The 25,473-nt window shown below is 39.7% G+C and overlaps 1 protein-coding gene and 1 pseudogene across 16 annotated transcripts in view; one reads left to right on the top strand and one right to left on the bottom strand.

Moving 5' to 3' along the window:
* The window catches only part of Dlg1 (discs large MAGUK scaffold protein 1), a 202,381-nt gene that overhangs the window by 137,738 nt on the left and 39,170 nt on the right, over window positions 1-25,473 (bottom strand). The gene's annotated exons all lie outside the window — the stretch shown is intronic.
* On the top strand, window positions 14,148-15,577 carry LOC110329966 (annotated as a pseudogene).

Here is a 25,473-nt window from a genome sequence, read left to right as displayed (position 1 = left end):
GAGGGAGGAGAGGGAGAGGGAGAGGGAGAGGGAGGAGAGGGAGGAGAGGGAGGAGAGGGAGAGGGGAGAGGGGAGAGGGAGGAGAAAGCATAAGTTGTACAACTGTGTGGAGGCCAGAAGCTGATGATCAAGATTCCTTCTCTACCTTCTCTTTACTGAAGCTGAAGTTAGACTGCCTGGCTGAGGAGCACCTAGGATCAATTATGTACCCTCAATTCCCAGTTGGTGGAACTGTTTAGGAAGTATTAGAAGGTATGGCCTGCTGGAGGAGGTGTGTCACTAGGGGTGGGTTTTGAGGTTTCAAAAGCTACTGCCATTCTCAGTGTTGTTTTGTTTTGTTTCCCTGTGCCTCTTGTGCTTGTGGATCATGATATAAGCTCTAAGCTACTGTTCCAGAATGATGCCTGCCTGCCCACCCGCCCCCCTGCCCTGCCCTGCTTCCCACCATGATGGTCACCAACTCAACCTCTGAAAATGTAAGCCCAAAATAAACTCTTGCCTTGATTATAGTGTCCTATCACAGCAACACAGCCGTAACTAAGACACAAAGCAGTGCCCTGGGGATCTGAACTCGGGTCACATGCTCACAGAGCAAGTACTTACTGGGCTACCCCTCCAACCTAATCAGTAGAGCTTCTAAAAGCCTGCGAAATTCTATCAGACATTTAAAAATGAACTAACATATAAGTCTCCCATGATACAACATAAAGCAGAACAGGAAGGATACAAAACTCATGAAGTCAGCATTGCCTTAATATCAAAATTGGCTAAGTGTAACAACAACAAAAATTACAACTATCCCACTATCTCTGGTGTACAGGAGCATAGTTTTTTGGTAAACTACTTACAGACTGAATTCAACAGCACATTAACTCACATTCTTTCTCTGTGTCTGTCTGTCTATCTCCCTCACTCCCCCAACCCCACACCCCGCCTTAACTGAGTTGTCTTTATTACAAGAATGCTAGGATGGTTCAACACAGAGAAGATTGGTAATGAAAATCTGGCACACAGAGAGACTCAATGACAGAAATTATAATTACAACAAAAGATCTAAGAAAGGTACCTGACAAAAGATTAATATTCTTTTATAATAAAAGCCCTAAAGACCTGAGCAGCACGTCTTTAATCCCAGCACTTGGGAGGCAGGGGCAGGCGGATCACTGAGATCAAAACCAGCCTGATCTACAGAATGAATTCCAAGGTAGCCAGGGCAGACAGAGAAACCATGTCACAAACAAAAAAGCCCCCAAAGAAACTAGAAATAAAGAATATTTCACTAGCCATATGACAAACCTATAGCCTAAATGAAAAAAATTTAGAAGCATTTTCTCTAAAAATCTGAAAACAAAGGTTCTACTCTCTCCTCTCTTAATCAATAGACTGCTTGAGCGTACTTACGACGTCTTGAGCATACTAAGGCAAGAGAAAGAAATACATACAATCAATCTAGGGTCCAAATGTGAAGAAAAAGCATCCAAAACTTATCATTCTGTGTCTGGCTTATTACACTTAATGCAGTGGTTTCCAATTCTATCCACTTGCCTGTGAAAACACACGCCTACCACATACAGACACAAAATAGAAACGGGGCAGAGTTCAGCAGAGAGTAAGAGGAAGTGAATATGGCCAAGGTCCACATACATCTGAACAGAAACAGCATTAGAAAGCAATCCCTCTGTGTGATAAATATAGTGGTTTTGAAGAATGCTTCAGTTTGAATTTATCCTGTATTTCAGCTAAATGGACAAATGAATTATTAGTGACAGCACTTCTGACATTAACGGCTTCATCAGAATTACTATATGAGAATCACACGCTGCTTCACTCAACACTACCACCTGCTCTCCGTGCTTCTCTCTAATACACAGGCTATCTATCGAAAGCCACCAGGCTTCCAGCTCTTTCTTGCTAATAGAGTTCATGTTAAGACAGACGTAATCAATGAAATATAAGCAGACACCTACTAGTTTTGAAACCACATCCCTCTCCTTTTTCTACCTCTTCTTTATATATTATGGTTGGAACTACAACAGACTTTCAATGAAGTAAAGCCTGGTTGTACTAGAGAGTAGAGGAGGTACATTTATTATATACATATATTTTTTTAATATATTTTATATATTGTATATATAAGTGTAAATAAATATATATAAACCATAAAGTTGCTGTTACATTAGTATTTAGTTATTTGTAAACACAGCCTTAAGCATGAGTGAGCTGAACGAAGTCAAGCAGCTAGACTGTTCAAATCTATACTTGTAAGGTTTTTGTTTTCCTGCCAAAGAGAGAGGAGTAATACAGGCAATTATATGAGATAGGAAACTATTCCACCTAATGGCCTCTAATTGGGAAAAAAAAAAAAAACGAAAGGTCATCAGATTATTTAAGGATATGATGAAAACAAGGAAGGAGACACTGAGCTACATGAATGGTAGCTCTTTGTGAGTGTGTGTGTGTGTGTGTGTGTGTGTGTGTGCGCGTGCGCGCGCGCGCGCGCGTACACTTGCACAAAGGCCAAGAGAGAGCATCAGGTCTCCTGTTCTGTCACTCTCCATCTTATTCTCTTGCCACAGGGCTCTGACTGTACCTGGAGCTAGGCTGGCTGGCAGCAAGGGCCACTGATCCTTGTCTCCACCCCTCCAGCCCCTGAGATTGCACGGGCAGCACCCAGTTTTTCACTGAGTGCTGGGATCTGATCTCAGGTCCTTCTGCTTGCACAGCAGGTGCTTTACGAGCCAGCTCTCCATTGCCATGGATGGTATTTTATGAAAATCACATATTTACCGCAAATTCCATACTATAATCTTATATGTATAAAATACCCATTAATCCAATTATAACCATAACCAAGCACCATGGCCATAGCTGAAATATAAATATAACTTTTAAAGTATTTTTCTTATTAAGAATATACTCCAGAAAACTTTCTGTACAATGATTGTGAAGTACTTACACAGCTAACTTCCTCCTGGTGTCTGTCTGTCTAGTCTGCTCTTAGTTGCTATGATAAAAATGACCCAAACCGACGTTGGTATAGGAGGAGTTTCTTTGTTTTACACCTCCACATCACAGTCCATCATTGAGGTAAATCAGGGCAGGAACTCAAGCCTATTAGATGCAGGAGCAGTGCATGGTACATCACCAAAGATGAGACCATTAAAAACAGTTTGGGTCATTTGATACACAGTAGAGGCTGATGCTGTCAGAACAATTTACTGGGCATTCTGTGCTTCCCAAGCTCTATGTCCAACTACATTACTCCATGCGCTGTGCCAGTCACAGCAGGGTGGTCAGGAACAGCTCTCGGGGCCTGGAAGGACCAAACACCCCAGCGTGACTTAGAGCTGCTGCTGCTACTGCCCCATGCCTCTACCAAGGCCCATGTAAAGAGCGAGCTTCCAAAGCAAGGGCAGAAATAAAACCATTTGGGAAAATAAAATAAAATGGAACTTTATTTTAGTTTTAAGTATTATAGCTGTCTGCTGAGAGAAAAGACTTACTTTCCATTTTCGTTTCAGGCTCTCTCTGGCCTGCTCTAACCAAAATGTACAGGACCATTCACCTCTAAAAAGTAGCCTGCTCTGATTGAAAACTTAACATTTTATCTGAATTTATTTTACCACAACACTTTAAATAATAAGTTCTGAATTTATAAGAACACATCAGTGAAAATGTAACTCATGTACGTGTAGTCTGTATATAGTCTCTTGTCAATACTATATATTGTTTACTATTCCAACATTTTGGGAAAGCAGTCTTTAAAAATTCTAACTATAAAGTTAAGCCTCTCACATGGTAATACTAGTCAATCCACATTCTTTCTACTTCCAAGATTATTGAAGTATTTTTTTGTTATTCAAATATAACTTAGATGCCCTTTTAAACTATCTTTTAACTATATTATACATGCCCATTTTCAATATAATATTTTCTTCACTCTCCCACTAGAGGGCCACCAAGAATCCTAAATGGTATTCTGTGGTGCCTATCATAGAATGGTTTACAGTGAAGCAGCCCAGAAGAGGTAGTCAGCATTCACAAAGAACACTGGACTAACTGCTGGTCATAACCAGTGATATACAACCTCTTAGAATGATCCATGGAGAGGGTGACCTTGTAAAGACATTTTATACATCTCATAACATATAATCCACTTAAATTTTAAGAAGGAAACTAGTTTCCAGTAATTAACTTTTTACCTTGAAAAACAAAACTTTTAATACTTAAAGCCCCCCTCCAAACATCCCATTGTGCACACACATAAGAAAAACCTAAAACACACAGAAACATAAATATAGCTGAGTGCTCTAAGCATACAAAGGGACTTTCTGCTGGCTCACAATTAATGCCCAGACAAAATGTTAAAACAAACACATTTATAAAAACATTTTTATTATACAGCCATTTCTGAAATATTACTATGATTTTTAACAGTACAAAGACATTTGTAATGAAGGAAAACCAAAAAGTACAGTCAAACACTCGCCGAAAAGATCAGAAAAGCAACACACTCATTAATAGGGAGTTGTTGTTAAACTTCAGTATAATTTAGTCTACTACCAATTTAAGACACACTAATATCATAAACTGGAAAAATTCAGTTCTTCAAAAACTAAAGAAAAATTTATTTAAAATTATTTCTGAGGTAAACAAGATGGCTCAGGAGGTAAGATGCTTGCCAGTGAACCTGATGACCTGAGACACTAAAACCCTCAAAATAGGAGAACTGACTCTTGCAACCTGTCCTCTCACCATGACATGTACACCAATACATACACTAAACACATACAAGTTAAGAAATTAAATATCTCTTTATATTGTTCTTATTCCCAGAAATCTGTTAGAAAGCTCTTCCTGATTTCTACTGGTTTTAAAACACATAATATTTTTAATTGCAAGAATTACTTACATCACTTTAATTTTTTTTTTTTAATTTTATGTGTACAAGTGTTTTGAGCTCATGTTTATACATACCCCTCATTTGTCCCTGGTGCCTGCAAAGGTTAGAAGAGGATCAGTTCCTTTGGAACCAGGGTTACAGATGAGGACATCATGTGGGAGCTGGAAGCAAACTCAATTCCTCTCTGCAAGAACAGGTGCTCTTAACTGCTGAGCCATCTGCCCAACCCCAATACATCATTTCTTTATGCCATTTAGTAAGGTTCTATGTCAGTGGCTCTCGGCCTTCCTGAAGCTAGGACCCTTTAATACAGTTCATGCTGTGCTGACTCCCAACCATGAAATTACTTTTGTTGCTACTTCATAACTGTAATTTTGCTAGTTATGAATTGTAATGTAAATATCTACATTTTCCAAGGTCTTAGGGAACCCTTGTAAAAGGATCATTGGACCCTCAAGAGACTGTGAGCCACAGGTTGAGAACTGTTGTTCTATGCAAAGATTTTTGTATTTTGTGGCAAAGTTTGAACCTGCCACAAAGTTTAACGCTGACTTACAGATGGTAAGTGAAGGAGCATGCCTTGGTTGTTTTAGATAGAAGCTTTTTTCTCTATATAACCAAGATTAACTTGATACTGAACCTTTAAAAGCCTATAATATTAGTTTAAATAATAAACCAATGACCACTGATTGCATCAAAATGTTATCAGATGAGTTTCCTATATATTTAATTTTCCACGTGTAGAACATAAAAATGAAGCAAATAATCCTCTTATCAACAGAGAATAATGGCATTTCACATAAAGCTCTCATGAAAACTAGAGCTTGGGGCTAGAGTTGGCTCAGTTATTAGAATTACTTGTTGCTCTGAAGGCCCACACGTGGTTTCCAGCAGATACACAGGGAGGCTCACAAGCACGTGAGACTTGATGCCGTCTTTGGCCTCTAAAGGCAGCTGCACATACGGCAAATACATAAATAAAAATAAAAGCTAATCTCTCTTTAAATATTTGTTTGCTTGTGTGAGTATGGGTGTTCTCTCAGCATGTATGTCTGTGCACCCTTTGTGCTTGGTGCCCACAGAGCCCAGCAGATGATGTTGTGTCCCCTGGGATTAGAGTTATGGAGGTGCTTGTGAACTGTCACGTGGGTGCTGGGACTTGAACTTGGATCCTCTGGAAAAGAAGGTAGAACTCTTAACCACAGAACTCTCTCCAGCCCACAATATAGCAAAAATTAATCTAGAGAAAATAAAAAGCAGAGCTTTCCCTTATCTTGTCTGTGCTAAGATCAGCTCTGTGTCAAACACGCAAAGGGGAATGGAATTTCCTGACACAGACTAAAGCCACTGAATCATATTACCTGGATTACACGTATTCATTTTCTGAAATACTAGACTTTGACACCAAGCTTCTTTACAAAGTAGTATCCAAACTCACCTTATATGCAAACATTGAGGGCACTGTACCACTAGTGCATGCTACTTTATACTGCATGGTACTATGCACTTCACTAAATTCAGATTGAAGTTCTAGAAAGTTTCTGGGCCAATGCTGCCTTAAACATGTAACCAAAGCACTCTTTCTAAAAGATTTATTTTGCATGTTACATTCTTCAGTTGTAAAGACTCCATAGCTGAATCAAAGCATGCTATGATTGGGATTACGATCCCAAAGATGGCTTTTTTTTTTTTAATGTAAAAAAGGCTATTTCAATAAATTACAATCAAATTCCCAGATTTCATCATGTCTTTGTCAAGGCCCTTAGATTAAGTTTAATCAAACATGGGAGCCACCTCAGGCTCCACCTGCTACCGTCTAAACACACTGTCATCTCCATGGTGAAGATACAACAGCAACAGAGCCGCTGTATTCAAATACATGCAGCAAGTTTAGGAGAAGGACAAGAAATTGCAAGAGACTCCTTTTTTGTAAGAAATGAGCTCTGAGATTTTTGCACGTGATACTTTCTTACTATACTACTATTTTGTGTGGCTAAAAATGGAGCTTTAATGAGAGTACCTCAGACACATGCAGTTTGTGATTTTCTTCTCTCTACATTATTCAAGCAAGAACAACAAAAATCAACTGTATAGCATAACTAAGCAGAATAATAACTTTAATCTTGAATAGTGAAAAAGTTCAATTAGATAAAACATTTTTGAATACACAAAAATAAATTCAGAGTTTTCCAGGAGTGTAGCTCAAGGATAGAGCACTTGTTTTGCATGTGTGAGGTCCTAGGCTTGATCCCTAGTCCTGAAAAATCAGTAATCAGGCCAAATGCCATTAAGCTGATTTTTGTTATACAAGAATACCATAGAGAAATAAAAATTTCCCAGATCCCTGGATCTCATAGTAGAAAAATAACTGACTGCTAAAAAAGTGTCTGTGACCTCTACATATGCATGCATCTTGGCATGCATACATCTGCACTTGCAACATATACACATACGAGGAAGAGGAGGAGGAAGTGGAGGAGAAGGAGGAAGAGGAGGAAGAGGAGGAAGAGGAGGAAGAGGAAGAAGAGGAGGAAGAGGAGGAAGAGGAAGAGAAGGAAGAGGAGGAGAAGGAGGAGGAGGAGGAGGAGGAAGAGGAGGAGGAGAAAGAGGAGGAAAAGAAAAAGAACAAAACAATGACGGTTTCTTGATCCTGACATCAAAGGCACAGAAATATCCAAAAGAGGGAGAAAGACTAGAGTCATTTAACTCTCAACACGGATGGAGGAAATTCCACATGGTCTCAAGCCTAGATGAAGAACCACTGGTAATTAATGACTTCTGATAGAATGAGAACTAGTCTTTTCCAGGGATGAGACCCTAAATGGCTAGACAATACCAAGTTGTGAGTCCTAAAAACATAGAATATGAGCAATGCTAACTAAATAGACCCAGCAGTTGTACACACACACACACACACCAAAAAATAAAAATAATTAAAAAGAGACCATGAATTTGTGGAATGGGAGACATGGGTGAAGAGGAAAATTATAACTATAGTACATACATTCTAATTTAATAAAAAATATGCCGGGCTAACAACTATCCTAAAGTACTTCTAATGATTGTCACTGATAGAAAGAACTGAGCCAGCCTACCACTTTCTAAAATTATGAAAGAACTAGTTTCCTAGTTTCCAGGCAGTTTTACAACTGGGAGTAGGTCTATACACATGTGTCTGAATGTGTGCATGTTCTTGTGTGTGAAAATGTATGTGAAAGTCAGAGATCAATCTTAGGTCAAGATTCAGGTCCTCCAGAGCTTGATTTTTAAAAAGTCCATTAGTATTTTACTATGCATTTGAGAATTTTATACATGTATACAATCTATTTTACTCTTTCATGTAACACTCCCAACTCTTATCCCTAACTCCTCCCAGATCCACCCTTTATGTCCTCCAAACATCATAGTCTTTTTCTTTTCTTTTTTAAAATATAAGCCACAACACTCAAAAGGCAGCCTGTACCCCAGACCTTCCCAGATCCAGGACTACCCCCAATACCTGGCCTAACTGGGGACAACCCCTAGGGGACACAGGTACCCCTGCTCAGCCAAAGGCACACGGTCCTTCTGACTTGCACCACCCCAGGAACAGAGCCTGTACTCCGCCCTCCCCAACCAACCCACACCCAGAGGCAGCCTGTCCTCTAGGACTTCTGACAGATCCAGAGTCACAGGTGAGAACCCCACTCACCCACCCCCCAATACCTGACCTAAATGCCCCACCCCAGGACCCAGGAAATGTAGGTACCCCCTCTTAACCAGAGGTACACGTTCCTTCCGGCATGCACTGGAGCCCAGGAGCAGACTCTGGGCTCTGGATCTCTGTCCACTCCACCCATACCCAAACTTCTGACATATACAGGATCACAGGATCACAGAGACAGCAGGCACCACAGGAGTTCTGACACAATCAGGATCACAGGCTCAAGGTGGGGACAGGCTCCCGTCAGAGACAGCAAAAACAGCTAACCCCAGAGATAACCAGATGGCAAGGGAAAAGTATAAGAACATAGGCAACAGAAACCAATGCTACTTGGCACCATCAGAACCCAGCTCTCTCACCACAGCAAGCCCTCAATAACCCAACACACTTGAAAAGCAAGATTCCGATCTAAGATCCCATCTCATGATGATGATAAAGGACTTTAAGAAAGAGATAACTCTCTTAAAGAAATACGGAAGAACATGGGTAAACAGGCAAAAGCCATTAAAGAAGTAACACATAAATCCCTTAAAGAAATACAGGAAAACACAACCAAACAGGTGAAGGAAATGAACAAAATCATCCAGGATCTAAAAATGGAAATGGAAACAATAAAGAAATCCCAAAGGGAAACCCTGGAGATAGAAAACCTAGGAAAGACATCAGGAGTCATAGATGAAAGCATCACCAACAGAGTACAAGAGAGAATCACAGGTGTAGAATATACTACAGAAAACATCAACACAACAGTCAAAGAAAATACAAAATGCAAAAAGCTTCTAACCCAAAACATCCAGGAAATCCAGGACACAATGAAAAGATGAAACCTAAGAGTAATAGGTATAGAAGAGTGAAGATTCCCAACTCAAAGGGCTAATAAACATACTCAACAAAATTATAGAAGAAGACTTCTCTAACCTAAAGAAATGACCATAAACATATAAGAAGCCTACAGAACACCAAATAAACAAGAAAAGAAATTCCTCCCATCACATAATAATCAAAACACCAAATGCACAGAACAAAGAAAGAATATTAAAAGCGGTAAGGGAAAAAAGTCAAGAAACATATAAAGACAGACCTATCAGAATTACACCAGAGTTCTCAAAAGAGACTCTAAAAGCCAGGAGATCTTGGGCAGATGTCATACAAACCCTAAGAGAGCATAAATGCCAGCTCAGACTACTATACCCAACAAAACTATCAATCACCATAAATGGAAAACCAAGATATTCCATGACAAAACCAAATTGAAACAACGTCTTTTCACAAATTCAGCCCTACAAAGGATAATAGATGGAAACCACCACGAGGAGGAAGCTATACCCAAGAAAAAGCAAGAATTAATCTTCTCACAACAAACCCAAAAGAAGATAGCCACACAAACATAATTCCACCTCTAACAACAAAAATAACAGGAAGCAACAGTCATTGGTCCTTAATCTCTGTTAGCATCAATGGGCTCAATTTCCCAATAAAAAGACACAGACTAATATACTGAATACATGAACAGGACCCAGAATTTTGCTGCATACAGGAAATTCACCTCAGTGACAAAAACAAACACTACCTCAGAGTAAAAGGCTGGAAAAAAATTCCCAAGCAAATGGTCCCAAGAAACAAGCTGGACAAGCCATTCTAATACTGAATAAAATTGACTTTCAACCAAAAGTTATCAAAAAAGATAAGGAAGGACACTTCATACTCAAAGAAAAAACCTACCAAGATGAACTCTCAATTCTGAACATCTATCCACCAAATGCAAGGGCATCCACATTTGTAAAAGAAACACTACCAACACTCAAAGCTTTGAACGTTGGAACCTCACACAATAATAGTGGAAGACTTCAACACCTGACTCTTACAAATGCAAATCATGGAAACAGAAAATAAACAGAGATACAGGAAAACTAACAGAACTTATGAACCAAACAGATTTAACAGATTGTCTATAGAACATTTCATCTTAAAAACAAAGAATATACCTCCTTGTCCAAATTTGACCATATAATCAGAAACAAAACAGGCTTCAACTAATACAAGAAGATTGAAATAATCCCATGCATCCTATCAGATGACCACAGACTAAGGCTGATCTTCAATAACAACAAAAACAACAGAAAACCCACATACACATGAAAGCTGAACAACTCTCTACTCAATGATAACTTGGTCAGGAAGAAATTAAGAAATTAAAGACTTTTTAGAATTTAATGAAAATGAAGGCACAACATACCCAAACTTATGGGACATAATGAAAGCAGTGCTAAGAGGAACTCATAGCTTTGAGTGGATCCAAAAAGAAACTGGAGAGAGCATACACTAGCATCTTAACGGCACACCCAAAAGTTCTAGAACAAAAAGCAAATACACCCAAGAGGAGTAGACTGCAGGAAACTATCAAACTCAGAGCTAAAATCAACCAAGTAGAAACAAAGAGAACTATACAAAGAATCAACAAAACCAGGAGCTGGTTCTTTGAGAAAATCTACAAGATACAAAAACCCTAAGCCAGACTAACCAGAGGGCACACAGACAGTATACTAATTAACAAAATTAGAAATGAAAAGGGAAACATAACAACAGAAACTGAAAAAAAAAAAAAACAAAAAACTAAAAACCACCAGATTTACAAAAGCCTACACTCAACACAACTGGAAAATGTAGATGAAAAGGATGACTTTCTAGACAGATACCATGGACCAAAGTAAAATAAGGATCAGATAAACCATCTAAACAGTTCCATAACTAATACCAATACTCTTCAATCTATTCCACAAAATAGAAACAGAAGGAACACTACCTAATTCATTCTATGAAGCCACAATTACACTGATACTTAAACCACACAAAGACCCAACAAAGAAAGAGAACTTCAGACCAATTTCCCTTATGAATATCAATGCAAAAATACTCAATAAAATTCTCCCAAACCAAATCCAAGAACACATCAAAACCATCATTCATCATGATCAAGCAGGCTTCATCCCAGGGATGCAGGGGTGGTTCAATATATGGAAATCCATCAATGTAATCCACTTCATAAACAAACTCAAAGAAAATAACCACATGATCATCTCATTAGATGCCGAAAAAGCATGTGACAAAATACAACATGCCTTCATGTTAAAAGTTATCAGGGAAATGCAAATCAAACTACCCTGAGACTCCACCTTACATTAGTCAGAATGGCTAAGATCAAACACTCAGGTGACAGCAGATGCTGCTGAGGATGTGAAGAAAGGAACACTCCTCCATTGCTGGTCGGACTGCAAGTTGGTACAACCACTCTGGAAACAGTTTGGCAGTTCCTCAGAAAATTGGAAATAGTTCTACCTGAGGACTCAGCTATAACATTCCTGGGCATATACCCAAAAGATGCTCCAACACATAACAAGGACTATGTTCCACTATGTTTATAGCAGCCTTATTTATAATAGCCAGAAGCTAGAAATAACCCAGATGTCCCTCAGCTGAGGAATGGATACAGAAAATGTGGCACATTTACACCATGGAATACTACTTAGCTATTAAAAACAATAACTCCATGGAATTCACAGGCAAATGGACAGAACTAGAAAATACCATTCTGAGTGAGGTAACCCAGTCACAAAAGAACACATATGGTATGTACTCACTGATAAGTGGATATTAGCCCAAAAGCTTGGAATACCCACGATACAACTCACAGACTATGTGAAGCTCAAGAAGAAGGAAGACCAAAGTGTGGATGCTTCAATTCTACTTTAGAAGGAGGAATGAAATACTCATGGGAAGTAGAGGGAGGGAGGGATCTGAGATGGTGAGAGGAGGGAGAGGATAAAAGGGGGGCAGGATCAGATATGGGAGGAGACAGGGAAGAAGCTCAGAAGGTCAGGAAATTGAAAGGAGGTGTGTAGTAGTGGGGGATGGGGAACTGGGACTAGCCAAGAGGAAATTCCAGATGCCAGGGAAGCAAGAGGTTCCCAGGACCCAACAGGGATGACATTAGCCAAAAATCTAACACAGGGGAGATAGAACCTATAGAGACAATATCCAGTGGATAGGCTCAGCCCTCGGTTGAGGGATGGGGCTCGCCACCCATCTCCAAAATTTTATCCCAGAATTGTTTCTGTCTAAAGAAAATGCAGAGACTGAAGGAAAGGCCATCCAGAGACTTCCCCACCTAGGGATCCATCCCATCTGCAGACAACAAACCCAGACACTATGGCTGATGCCAAGAAGCACTTGCTGACAGGAGCCTGGCATAACTGACCAATATAGATGTGGAGTCTCTCAGCCAACTATCATATTGAGCACAGGGACTCCAAGGAAAGAGTTAGAGAAAGGACTGAAGGAGCTGAAAAGTATTGCAACCCCATAGGAAGGACAACAATATCAACTAACAGGAACTCCCAGAGTTCCCAGGGACTAAACCACCAATCAAAGAGTACACATGGAGTGACCCATGGCCCCAGCTACATATGTAGCAGAGGATTGCCTTATCTGGCATCAATGGGAAGGGAGGCCCTTGGTCCTGTGTGATAGGGGGATACTAGGGTGGTGAAGTAGGAGTGGGTGGGTGAGTAGAGGGAGCACCCTCATAAAGGCAAGGGGGAGGGGAGGGGATAAGAAGCTTGCAGAGGAAAAATCGGGAAGGGGGACAACATTTGAAATGTAAACAAATAAAATAACCAAGGTAAAAAATAACCCACTAAGTCCAATTAGTGCTGCCTATCCAGTGGAGCACAGTCAATTCACCAGGGGCTACAACCTTAAAGAAAACAAACTCTCCCTGATCTAGGAGAGATCATTGACTGTTGGTAGCTCTGTGCACATGGATGGGTGCCTGTGAGCCCCTCTATCTTCCATGCTGGAATGTTGACTGGTCTGATCTTGTGCAAACAAGTCTTGTCCGGGCAACCACAGTTTGTATGAGTTTATGAATGTTATCAATGTTTAAAAGTTTTAATACTTGCATTTATTTATGATAATTTACTTATATTACCAAGTAAACTCATTTTGTATAAGCATGAAAATAATTTCTCTAATTTTTATGTACAAGTAAGATTTATCTCATTGATCAAGTAGCTTGTACTGGGCTGTCAAAAAAAGATTATCTCCTGGCACATGTGCCCAGCTAATATGTGTCTTTAAAAAAAAAAAAAAAAAAAAAATCAGGCAATATTTAAATACTACTATTCAGCCAAATATCTTCATAATGGACTTACTTTAGTGAGCTGGTTATATGATATTATAAATGTAATATTTCAGTTATAATACTGTTATAATAATTTCAATAATTAAGAAATTCAATTATTTTATTTGATTTCTAAATAAAATGAAGATTAATTCATACAGAGTCAACCTATATCAATACTTAAAACTGCAGGGTTAAAGCTTCGGCGGCCACGAGAGCGGCGACTTCCTGTCAGGTCCTGCCAGGTCTCTTGTGACTTTGAGGCCAGCTGGGGCGACAGAGGGGCCAGAGGACTCCAGGGTGGCCCGGAGACATCTTGCTTCTGTCCATCTCTAGAATCCTCTTCCTGAATATCCATCAGGATGAGCTGCAAGACCCCACTCACACTCCAGGAGCTGGCAGAGAACAGCCTCCTGAAGAACCAGGACTTGGCTGTCTCTGCTCTGGATGACATACCCTCACTTTTCTTCCCATCACTCTTCAAAAAGGCCTGCAGAAATAGATACATTGGGATCATAAAGGCGATGGTGCAGGCGTGGCCCTTCCCCTGTCTTCCTCTGGGGACCATGATCAGTAGGAAGACTGCCTACAGGAGAATCTTAAGAGATTATCCTGTATGGGCTTGATGCCTTGCTTTTCCAGAAAGTTCCCCACAGGTAAAAGCTGAAAGTGCTGGATTTACAGGTTATGCCTTTGAAGCTGTGGAACAGGTTGTCTGTGTTTGGGACTGCTGGCTGCAGGGAGAATCCAGCAGTGGTGGGTCATTCGGGAATAGAGGTGAAACAACCAGTGAAGGTGCTGGTAGACCTGGTCCTCAAGGAAAGCCCACTAGATTCCACAGAGTCCTTCCTGGTTCAGTGGGTGGATAACAGGAGTGGTTTGGTGAGGTTGTGCTGTTGCAAGCTGCAGATCTGGGCTATGCCCATGTCTTCCCACAGAAAACTTTTGGAGATTTTGGATCTGGACTCTGTCCAGGAACTGCGCATGTACTGCATCAGTAATCCCGTCAGCCTGCTTAACTTTGCCCCTTACCTGGGCCGCATGAGGAAACCGCGCTGCCTCATCCTCTCTCACCTCTGGAGCCTTCTCTATGACCCCGGTAGAGAAGCAGCAGGTTATTACCCAGTTCACCTCTCAGTTCCTCAAACTGAAATGCCTCCAGGTCCTGCATCTGGATGCTGTCTTCTTCCTAGAGGGTCATCTGGATGAGCTATTCTGGTGACTGAAGACACCCTTAGAGACCCTGTCTGTGATTGATTGTAATCTCACAAAATCAGACTGGTTCCATATATCTGAGTTCCAGTGCACAAGTCAGCTAAAACATCTGAATTTGAAATGGGTCAAACTGACCCATTTGAGCCCAGAGCCCCTTCGAGTTCTGTTACTAAAATCTGTGTCTACCCTAACGTCCCTGGATTTGGAGGGCTGTCAAATGATGGACTCTCAACTCAGTGCCATCCTACCTGCTCTGAGATGCTGTACACACCTCACCAAGTTTAATTTCCATGAGAACTATATCTCCATGCCTATCCTGAGGGAACTGGCATATAACGTTGTCAAGCAGAAATCCCAACAGTCAAAGATACGCTTTATCCCAAGCTGTAATCATCATAGTGGTCTAGACTTTGAGGCCATTTCTCAGCCTCATATTGTGTTTGTAGATGTGGAGAGGACTACTGGGCACCAAGAACAAGTCTTGTTTTATGCTATTTGCTCTGGAGAATATGTGTCATGCTATCTCTACAATGTGTTGGGACTTGTTAGACACCTATCTAATGAGATGCAGATTTAAGCTCTCTTGTGGACACTGGGATGTGTCTGGTCAGAGTATGCATAACACATGCCTTTAGACTGCTGTTCTTGTGAGTGAGAAGAGAAAGTTGACTTGACGCTGGAGTGCAAAAAAGTGAGAGTGTTTGACATAGGGAATGTGAGACACATTGACAGAAGTCGTGGGAGTGGGTTCTGGTTGGGCGGGTACAAAAGGGCATTCTTCTAGCCTGGTGGTTTTTGATTTTTATGGTAAAAAGTGGGACCATCTGTCCTACCTGGATGATTAAAATCCTGTGACTGTTAGGAACAAACTTGAACTCCTGGTTCTTCTCCTTTGATCTTCTGAGTGCTGAGTATAGGCGTATAGCACCAGACCTGGTTCCCTGTAGCTCCTTTAACATGTGGGTGTACCTCTCATCTTTCTAGACAAACCCAGTATTTTAGACAGTAGCAGTTTTTGTGGGGCTAAAGAGATGGCTTAGCAGTTGAGAGCACTTGATGCTTTTATAGAGTACCTGGGTTTGATTCCCCACATTTACATGGTGGCTCACAGTCATCCAGAACTACTTAACGGGGTGCACGAGGCATGCGTGTAGTGCATAGAAATACATGTAGGTGAAACACTTAGACATGTAAATCTAAAATAGTTTAAAAATTGACTTGTACTGATGAGACTGTCTAGTTGAGTCAGCCAGCACCCAGTATTACTGTGACCGACACTGTTAAGTCATGTATTTATACTCATAAAATGCCACGTATGAGCTTATTAGCACATTGATCCAGGAATATATGGACAAGTAGACAATAAACTCTAGCAGGAAAAAAACCAAGTTTTTGTGACAATATTAAACACCCCAGACCACTGAAGGATGCAGTTACCATCCTGAATCATCTAAAGAGGGGCATCAGGTACTGAGCCATCAGACTGGGTTGATATGAGCTCCCAACTCTGTCCCTAGGCTATATAGCACAATATCCCCCACTGTTGAACATTAATTTTTTTTGTGGTTAATGTACTGTGTCTACAAATGAGGCTGTGGTTAAATGTCAGGTGTCTGTGTATCTTGCTCTCATTCATTGACAAGGCTTTCATGGGACCAGAAGCTTGATGCTTCACCTAGACTTTGGACCGTTAGCCAGAGAGAGGGCTCCTGTGGGTCTGCCTGTCCCCATGCTGGAGTTAAAGACTCAAGCATCTATGACTGACCTCCCCTCCCCTCCCCCCCTTTCTCTCTTTGCTTTGTTCCCTCCCTCCCTCCCTCCCTCCCTCCTTCCTTCCTTTCTTTTTCTTTTCCTTTTTTTTGAGACAGGGTCTCTATATAGACCTGGCTGTTGTAGAACCCATTAGACCAGACTGGCCTCAGTCAAAAATACACCTGGATTAAAGTTGTGTGCCTTACACCAGGCTGGCTTACTTGTTTAATTTAGTGGTTGGAATTGACCTTTCATGTTGTGGGGAAGAGCTGAATGACTGAATTGTATTTCTATGTCCAGATTCTTATTGTACTGTGAATTTCTGATATAGCCCTGCCTCCTGGTTGTTAAGATTATGAGTGTAATCTACTCACATGCAATGGTGCATGTATGGGGGTCAAGACAACTTGTAGGAGTTGGTACTCCTACCATGTGGGATTGGGAATTAAACTGACATGTCACTATCTTTACCTACAGAGTCAACTCTGGCCCAAACCTGTAGCTTTTTGCTTGCAAGCATTCTACCCACTGAGATACATCCACAGCCTGCCCCTTTAATTCCCCCCGCTCCTGGTTACTTGCTATGTAACCAGGCCAGACTCAACTCACAGAGCTCAATGGCCTCCCTCTGCAGTGCTTTAATCCAGTGCTGGGATTAAAGGCCTGCCCCTCCAAGCCTGGCTTCTCCAATTCTTTCACCTTGTCCTAGTTGCACTGCTGCCTACATATCATTTTCTGTAGTGTGATGTGTGGTTAAGATTGGAAAGAATGCTTGTTAGTAGCTATGACTCTTAAGTAAACCAACAGTATTTAGTGAATTATAGACAACAAAGTTGGTGGAGCATGTTGATTTCTTGTTCAATGTTATCTAAAAAAACTGCAGGCAATATGAGAAATGTAAATTTGTGGTTTAATATGCAAAATCTAATTTTAACAAATCAGAATCACAAGTATATTCTGTTAAATAATGATTTTCAAACAGTCTGAAGGTGCTATTAACAACAAAAACAGTAACAGTTATCAGTATCGGCTGTATTATCTATTAGTTACCAGGCACTATACAGAGTGCTTTATGTGTCAGAAAGGCTTTTTAAGCTTGGATATGCATATTCTTTCAATGCTGTAAAGGGACAATGGCTACTCAGTATTACCCAAGGAAATGTTTCTTAATATGATTTTTCTTTTGTCTTTCACCCCCAGAAATAATTAGCAAATCTGCCTCTATAGCTAACAGGCAGGAGTCTACTGTGTGGGTAGAATGCAGGGTTGCTACCAAGCCTCCGACAGTGACACTGGACAGCTCCCCACAGTGAAGAATGACTTAGTAATTAATAGTGGTGATATTAATAAACTCTGACTTAAGAGAATTTACTTCAAATCACTCCCACAAAAAGTCAAGACAAAGTCAGGTTGTCTGTCTGTTCATCTGTCCATCCGTCCATCCACCCATCCACGGGCACTGACTGGTTTTTGCCTGCACATCTGACTGTTTGAGGGTACCAGATTCCTCTGGAACTAGAATTATTATAGACAACTGTGAGCTGCCATGAGGATGCTGAGAATTGAGCCTGGGTCCTCTGGAAGAGAAGCCAGCTATTAACCACTGAGCCCCTACATTATACATTCTAACTTATTGCTTTTTATCAAATAGAGAAGCAAAAAAAAAAAAAATTTAAAATATGGAAAGATAACTAAAAGTCTACAGCTTTGGTGACCATTAACTCATTTCTTTTCTAACTCAAGAATTTTATGTTAATATTGCCTAAAATTACCAAAGTTAGCAAAGGCTTTGTGGTCTGGTTCTCTCATTACTAAGAAATGGAATACAATCTGTGGTCTATGTTCATTTTATATTTGCCTAAGTGCAATGGCTTAGTTTTAAAAAAAACAAACAAAAAAAAAAAAAACTCACTTAAAATTGTATTTAGCTTATATAATCCAAATATCTCAGAGATCAGTTGTTCATTTGATAAATAAGGCACACAATGTTTAGACTTTAATTTAATTAAATTTAACTAATTTACTAACAGTATCATAATTAGAAGAAAGGGGTATAAAACTAACTTTTATTCTCCTGTAGCAACAGTCATCCCGGTCTGCTAGCCTTGGTTTAGTTCTGGAAGCTTCTAGCCTCCACACAATCTTATGTAGGCCCAGAATACTTTAGCCTCTGAGACTCGCTGCTGAATGAATATGCTCATCCCTTCCTAGTTCTTTCTGAGCTCTGGCTGGCTGTTTCAACTCGGCTGTTCTGGCTCAAATTCCCCTCCAAGCTGACTGATTTAACCTGGATTCTCTCTCAGTCTCTGAATGAACTGTTCTACTTGGCCTCAAACTAACTATGGCAATCTGTTCTAATCTTCTGGCTCCTTCTCATTCTCTAGCTTGTTCTCTCTTCAACCCCGTCTCTGTAAAACTCCCCAAGTAAAACTGTCTCCTTCCCCCTCCCTCTGCACTGTCCCCTCTTGTGTTACCTCTCTTCCCTTTCCCTTCCTCTGGGAGTTGGGCATATCCTACTCTGTCAAATATTTCTCTGATTCATCACTTTGCCATTCAATTAGACATCACTTTCAAACATGGGCACTTCCTTCTACAAACTTTACCTTCATTGTCTGGGATTAAAGGTGTGCTAAGGGCTGAGCCACACCACAACTAGAAATAGTTTTTTTCAGTAAATGACAAAATCTTGGAATTCACAATGTGATCAAAAATCCTGCAACAAAGGGGAGTCCTGTCTGACTCCATATTTCATTTTCAATGCAAGTAATGGTTAGATACTTAAGTCAATTTTGAAATCCAAAGTATTTACTGTCCTTTCTTGTTGCCAGAGTGACAATTTGACGGCATTAGGCAGCCTTTTAAGACTATATTTTAGATTGGTGTTTTCCCAGTGTTAGTAATGTCACAAAATTAAGAGAAATATAATTTGTACAAAGTACAATATTTAGATCAAATCACCAAAAGTTATTACACTTAGAGTAGAAACTTAAATCTTAGTGAATAAGATGAATTTGGGCCAGGAAAGATAGCACTGGATGTTCTTGTAGAGGACCTGGATTCCATTCCCAGAACCCATATGTGGTTCACAGCTGTCTGCAACCCTAGTTCAAGGGGATCTGCTACTGTCTTCTAGCCTCTGTAGTGTGTGTGTGTGTGTGGCACACACACACAGCACATACATACAGTGCTGACAAAACATATACATAAAGTAAAAGTAAACACTTAAAAATAATAAATGAATTTAATTTTCACATTTGACCAAACAAAGCAAGACTAAAATGACAGCAATACCTACTATGATAGAGCATTATTCTGTCAAACCTCTTCTAATTGCTATATAGTGATTTATTTAACCATCTTATTGACTTAAAATTAACTTCAACAGTTAGAGTTATTCTATCAGAACTAGTTGACAGCTCAAATATGCAACATTAATGAACAGCCACTGCTAACTTCAACAATTAGGAATTATCCTGGGCAGAAGCTCCTAATGATTCTCATGGAAAGAAAATGCTGTTAAGAAAAATATGTGGGATTTAAATGGTTAATGAATTAGAAGAAAAGTGCCATTTCTCCCCACTGTCTTGTGACTGATGTGTTTTACACTGCAACAAAAGCAGCTTAGGAGAGGTTGATCTTGGTTCCCAGTGCCTCTGGTTAACTCAGGATGGAACCCCAGGCCAAGCAATGAATGGGACCACCACCTCCACAGGCTAACGGCCATCTCATAATGTAAACTGCAGAAATCTAAACCTCAAATTTCCCCATACTCATTCCACAAATCTTTAAAAGTCCAAAGACCAGGGAGTTGAAGAAATAGCTCCATGGTTAACGACACTTACTGACCTTGCAGAGGACCTGATTCAGTTCCCAGTAACCACATAAGGAAGCTCAAAACTGCCCATAACTCCAGCTCCAGGGGAATCCAATACTCTCTTCTGGCCTCAACAAGAACCAGGCATGTAGGCACTCACACATACACATTAAAATAAATCTTTTAAAAGGAAGTTCAAAGTTCAAGTCTTATCTGAGATTCAAGGTAATCTCTTAATTGTGAGCTTAAATGGAGTTCTTGGAACATAACCACCACAAGAAAAGGGCTTCTGTCCTCATGAACAATACTATATGGTAGTCAGTGAAAAATTACAAGCATAGAAGCAGAAAACTGATCCAGTTTCATGGGGTAAATCAGTCCATAGGAACAGATTCAAAACTGCCAAGTGATAGTTAGCAAACAAAGGCTTTGAAACACTTGGTAAAACTCCATGTGATTAAAATTCATTCATGTGATTAAGTTCATTACACAGGGTGCGGAAGGCAGTCTCAGCTATAGAGTGAAACTGTTCCACTAAATCAAACCGAGGGAGAGGGAGCCTCTTTAATAAAAGAAAATTTCAGATAATCTATAAGATAAAGGTTAAAAGATCATCAAAATGGCACTATTTGAGTGAATAGTAAAATTATTATTCTTTATTTTACAATGTCTTTTTAACAGATAACTGTACAACACTGCAACTTTTACATGACACCAAAGTGACCCTAATATCAACAATAATTGTTTTTAGATATACTACTAAAACATGATTCATGAATGAAAAACTGTTTAGATATATTTCATTAACATTAAACACTTCTCTGTAAGAGATAATACAGAATAAAAAACACAAATTAGAAGCAAATACTGGAAAATTATCTAATAAAAAAACTAATGGTCAAAATATACAAATAACTCTTATAATTCAGTAAGAAATAGACAAAATACAAATGTAATCAAACAAGTGAAAAATGAAAAAAGCAAATAAGGTGATGTTCAACACTGCATACTGTGAGGGCTTTTAATACTGAAATAAGGTCCTACTACCCACCTAGTAAAATGACTGACCTAACATGAGAAAGATAAAAAATTGAAACTCACTGCTCACAGAACACAACTTCAACTTGTGATGTTACTGGCTGACAGGAAGAAATGAGTACACTGTAGAGAAGTGTGCTTATCTGACTATTCAAACAATGGTCTCCAAGAAGTTAGAATTTCCCCAGGCATCTCCTGAAGCACTGGGAGCAACTAGAGAGATAGTGTTAGAGGAAGAACTTATCTCCAGGAGGAAGACTCCCAAACTAAAATGCTGCATACCATATCTAGGAAAGATCCTCATACAGATTGGGGCCACTTCATTATACAGCCAATGGTTAAAGTCAAAGGGATAAACAAGATTGATCTTAGTAATTAAAAACTAAAACAAGAGCAAAGTCATTGCCAAATTATAGGCAAGACAAAGGAAAATTCAGAAAAACTGGTGAAATACAAAGCTAAATATAACAACAACACATTAGCAGAAACCAAGAGCGGAAGAATGACAGCAAAAGTGAGCTGGATTGTAGAAAGTACTAAGAAAAGGTTGGAGAATAGGAGAAGTGATCGTTAGCTGTGACAAGAGGGAAACTGTCAGCAATTTAATAGAACAGTTTAAATGGAGTGTTAAGGATGGATTAAAGACAACTTAAGAGTTACTCCAAGATAAGAAAGTGAAGACAATCTGTGTAGAGAAATCTTTCAAGAAATAGAGTTATGATGGTTTTCAGAGAGGAATGGACAGACTAGACTGGTGATCAAAAGTTTTAAGTTGGGAAAAGGTATTTTCATGCTGAAAGAATTACAGTAAGATGGTGGTATTAGTAGCATGTAAGTATATGTGTCTGTGTATACACATAACACAAAATTCATTTATGTTTCAATAAATACCTTATACACATGAACAAAAGGGAAATGTCTACATATTTAACATACCAGCATTCTGATTGTAACCTATCACATACAGTCAAGTGTGGAATTTCCTGCAGGTGAGTTCATTTCAGGGCTCCAAGTTTTTGGATTATAGAGAAATTCATATCTTCTGATAAGAGATGTTTAGCCTGTATTACAGGTTTTTATTTTGGTTTATGACCTTATAAATTTGCCCTAAAAAATGTAAGGACTATTACATTTAAAGGAGCTGTTTAGTTAATTTGTGCTTTGGAACACATTAAACATGAAGATATAATCTGAATATTGACAACAAAAATGGATGAGAAAGAGCAGTCAAAAAGCAATTGTCCTGAGCTTCTGAGGGTAAGTTAGTCTATGTTCTAAATAGTGTGTTGTATCGTTAGAATGTTCAATGTAATGCTCATGGCAACTATAAAGAAAATAGAAATGGAACATACATAAAAGAAGAAGGAAATTTAAATGTTCTATGCAAAATCAATCAAACACAGAAGAGAGAAATATAGGAAATGAACAAGACTGCCATAAAATACCCGAGAAATAAAGCACAAAGTGGGAGAAGACCTTCCAGAACTAGAAATTACAAATATAAATTATTTTATTCTCTATTAACAATAAAAATAGTGACTGAAGAATATATTTTTAAATATATTCAAAGCATGATTCAAGTATTTGTCTAAAACAGCCCAACTTTCAATACAAAGACATGCTGAAAGTAAGGAATGAAAATTGCTATTAGACACAAATAGTACCAAAAAGAGAACAGGGATGTCTCTCTCTCTATATATATATTTTTTTTAGTACGCATGTATATATATGTATATGTGTATGTGTGTTTGTATGTATGTATGTATGTATGTATGTATGTATGTATGTATTTATGGGTTTTGCTTTTCATAGCACTAAAAATCAGAGATCTGCCTGTTCTGTCCCGAGTGCTGGGATCAAAGGTGTATTGCCACCACACCTAGCAAACTCTTAAGTTTCTTCAGACAAGGTTCTTCTATGTAGTCTTAGCTGGCCTCAATCAGAGATCCTCCTGCCTCCCAGTGCTGTGCTGGAATTAAAGGTCTGTGGCACCACGAACTGCTGAATGTTGATAGCCTTGTCAGACAAAACAAAACACTTCAAATCAATAAATTTTAAGACAAAGGGCTGAAAACATGGCTCAGCAATTAAGAGCACTGACTGTTCTTCCAGAGGACCAAGGTTCAATTTCCAGCATCTACATGGTGGCTCAAAACTGTCTCTAACTACTGTATAAGACACCCTTACACAGACATACAAAAGGGAGGGGGAGCCCCAACCCACATAAAATAAGAATAAATAAGCTATACCACTCCTGGGCATATACCCAGGAGATGCTCTAACATGTTATAAGGACACATGCTCCACTATGTTCATAGCAGCCATATTTGTAATAGCCAGAAACTAGAAACAACCCAGATGTCCCTCAACAGACGAATGGATATAGAAAATGTAGTACATTTACACAAAAGAATACTACTCAGCTATTAAAAACAATGACTTCATGAAATTCACAGGCAAATGGATAGAACAAGAAAATACCATCCTGAGTGAGGTAACTCAGTCACAAAAGACCATACGTGGTATGCACTCATTGATAAATGGGTATTAGGCAAAGAGCATGGAATACCCACAATATAACTCAAGGACCACATGAAGTACAAGAGAAAGGAAGAACAAAGAGTGGGTGCTTCAGTCCTACTTAGAAGGGGGAACAAAATAATCAAGGGATGTAGAGGGTAGGAGGGACTTGGGAGGAAGACAAGAGGGAGGGGGAAGAGGGTAAGAATCAGGCATGGGAAGAGATGGAGATATACAGAGGGTCAGGAAATTGAACAGAGGTATGTAACAATGGGGGGGGGGTAACTGGAAGTAGCAACCAGAAAAGTCCCAGATGCCGGGAAAGCAAGAGTCTCTTAGGACCCCACGGGGATGACATTAGCTGAAATACCCAAAAAGGGGAGGAAAACCTGTCGAGACCATATCCAGAGGTTAGGCATAGCCCCCCGGTTGAGGGATGGGACCACCCACCCATCTCCAAAATTTTAACCTAGAATTGCTCCTGTCTAAAGGAAATATAGGGAGAAAGAGTGGAGCAGAGACTGAAGGGGATCTATCTCACACTCAGACACCAAACCCAGACACTAGTGCTGATGCCAAGAAGTGCTTGCTGACAGGAGCCTGATACAGCTATTTCCTGAGAGGGTCTGCCAGATCCTGACCAATAGATGTGAATGCTTGAAGTCAACTATGGTACTGAGTACAGGGACCCCAATGGAGGAGTTAGTGGAAGGACTGAAGGAGCTGAAGGGGCCTTATCTGGCATCAATTGGAGGGGAGGCCCTTGGTCCTGTGAAGGCTTGATGCCCCAGTGTAGAGGAATGCTAGGGAGATGAAGTGGGCAGGGGTGGATAGATGAGTGGGGAAACACCCTCATAAAAGCAGGGTAAGGGGGGATGGAATAAGGGGTTTGCAGAGGGGAAACTGGGAAAGGAGGTAACATTTGAAATGTAGATAAAAGAGCAAATAGGAAAAAAGAATAAATAACCTATTTTTTTAAAAAGGTTTGAGACAAAGAAGGGATATTTTATGTTAATGTAGCTTCAATACAGAAGACATAATTGTAAACATTTAGGACTATATTATCAAACTGTTAACAATCAAAAATTGGTAGAAATGCAAAAGTCAGTTATACAAGAATAGCTAGAGAAATCATATTCCCTATGAGTAACACAATCAGGCAGAAAATAAAAAAGGAAATAGTTCCCCTGCACTCAGGAGGAAGAGGCAGACAGATCTGTAACAGATGTGAGTGTAGGCCAGCCAGGAATACATAGTAGGTCCTGGAGAAAGATAGAGACAGAGCGGTAACAGGAGAGAGGACAAGGGGGAGAGAGGGAGAGAGGGAGAGAGGGAGAAAGGGAGAGAGG

The sequence above is a fragment of the Mus pahari genome, chromosome 12 (assembly GCF_900095145.1).
Source record: "Mus pahari chromosome 12, PAHARI_EIJ_v1.1, whole genome shotgun sequence".
In the NCBI taxonomy this organism is placed as follows: domain Eukaryota; kingdom Metazoa; phylum Chordata; class Mammalia; order Rodentia; family Muridae; genus Mus; species Mus pahari.
This window is presented reverse-complemented; position numbering and strand designations above follow the sequence as displayed.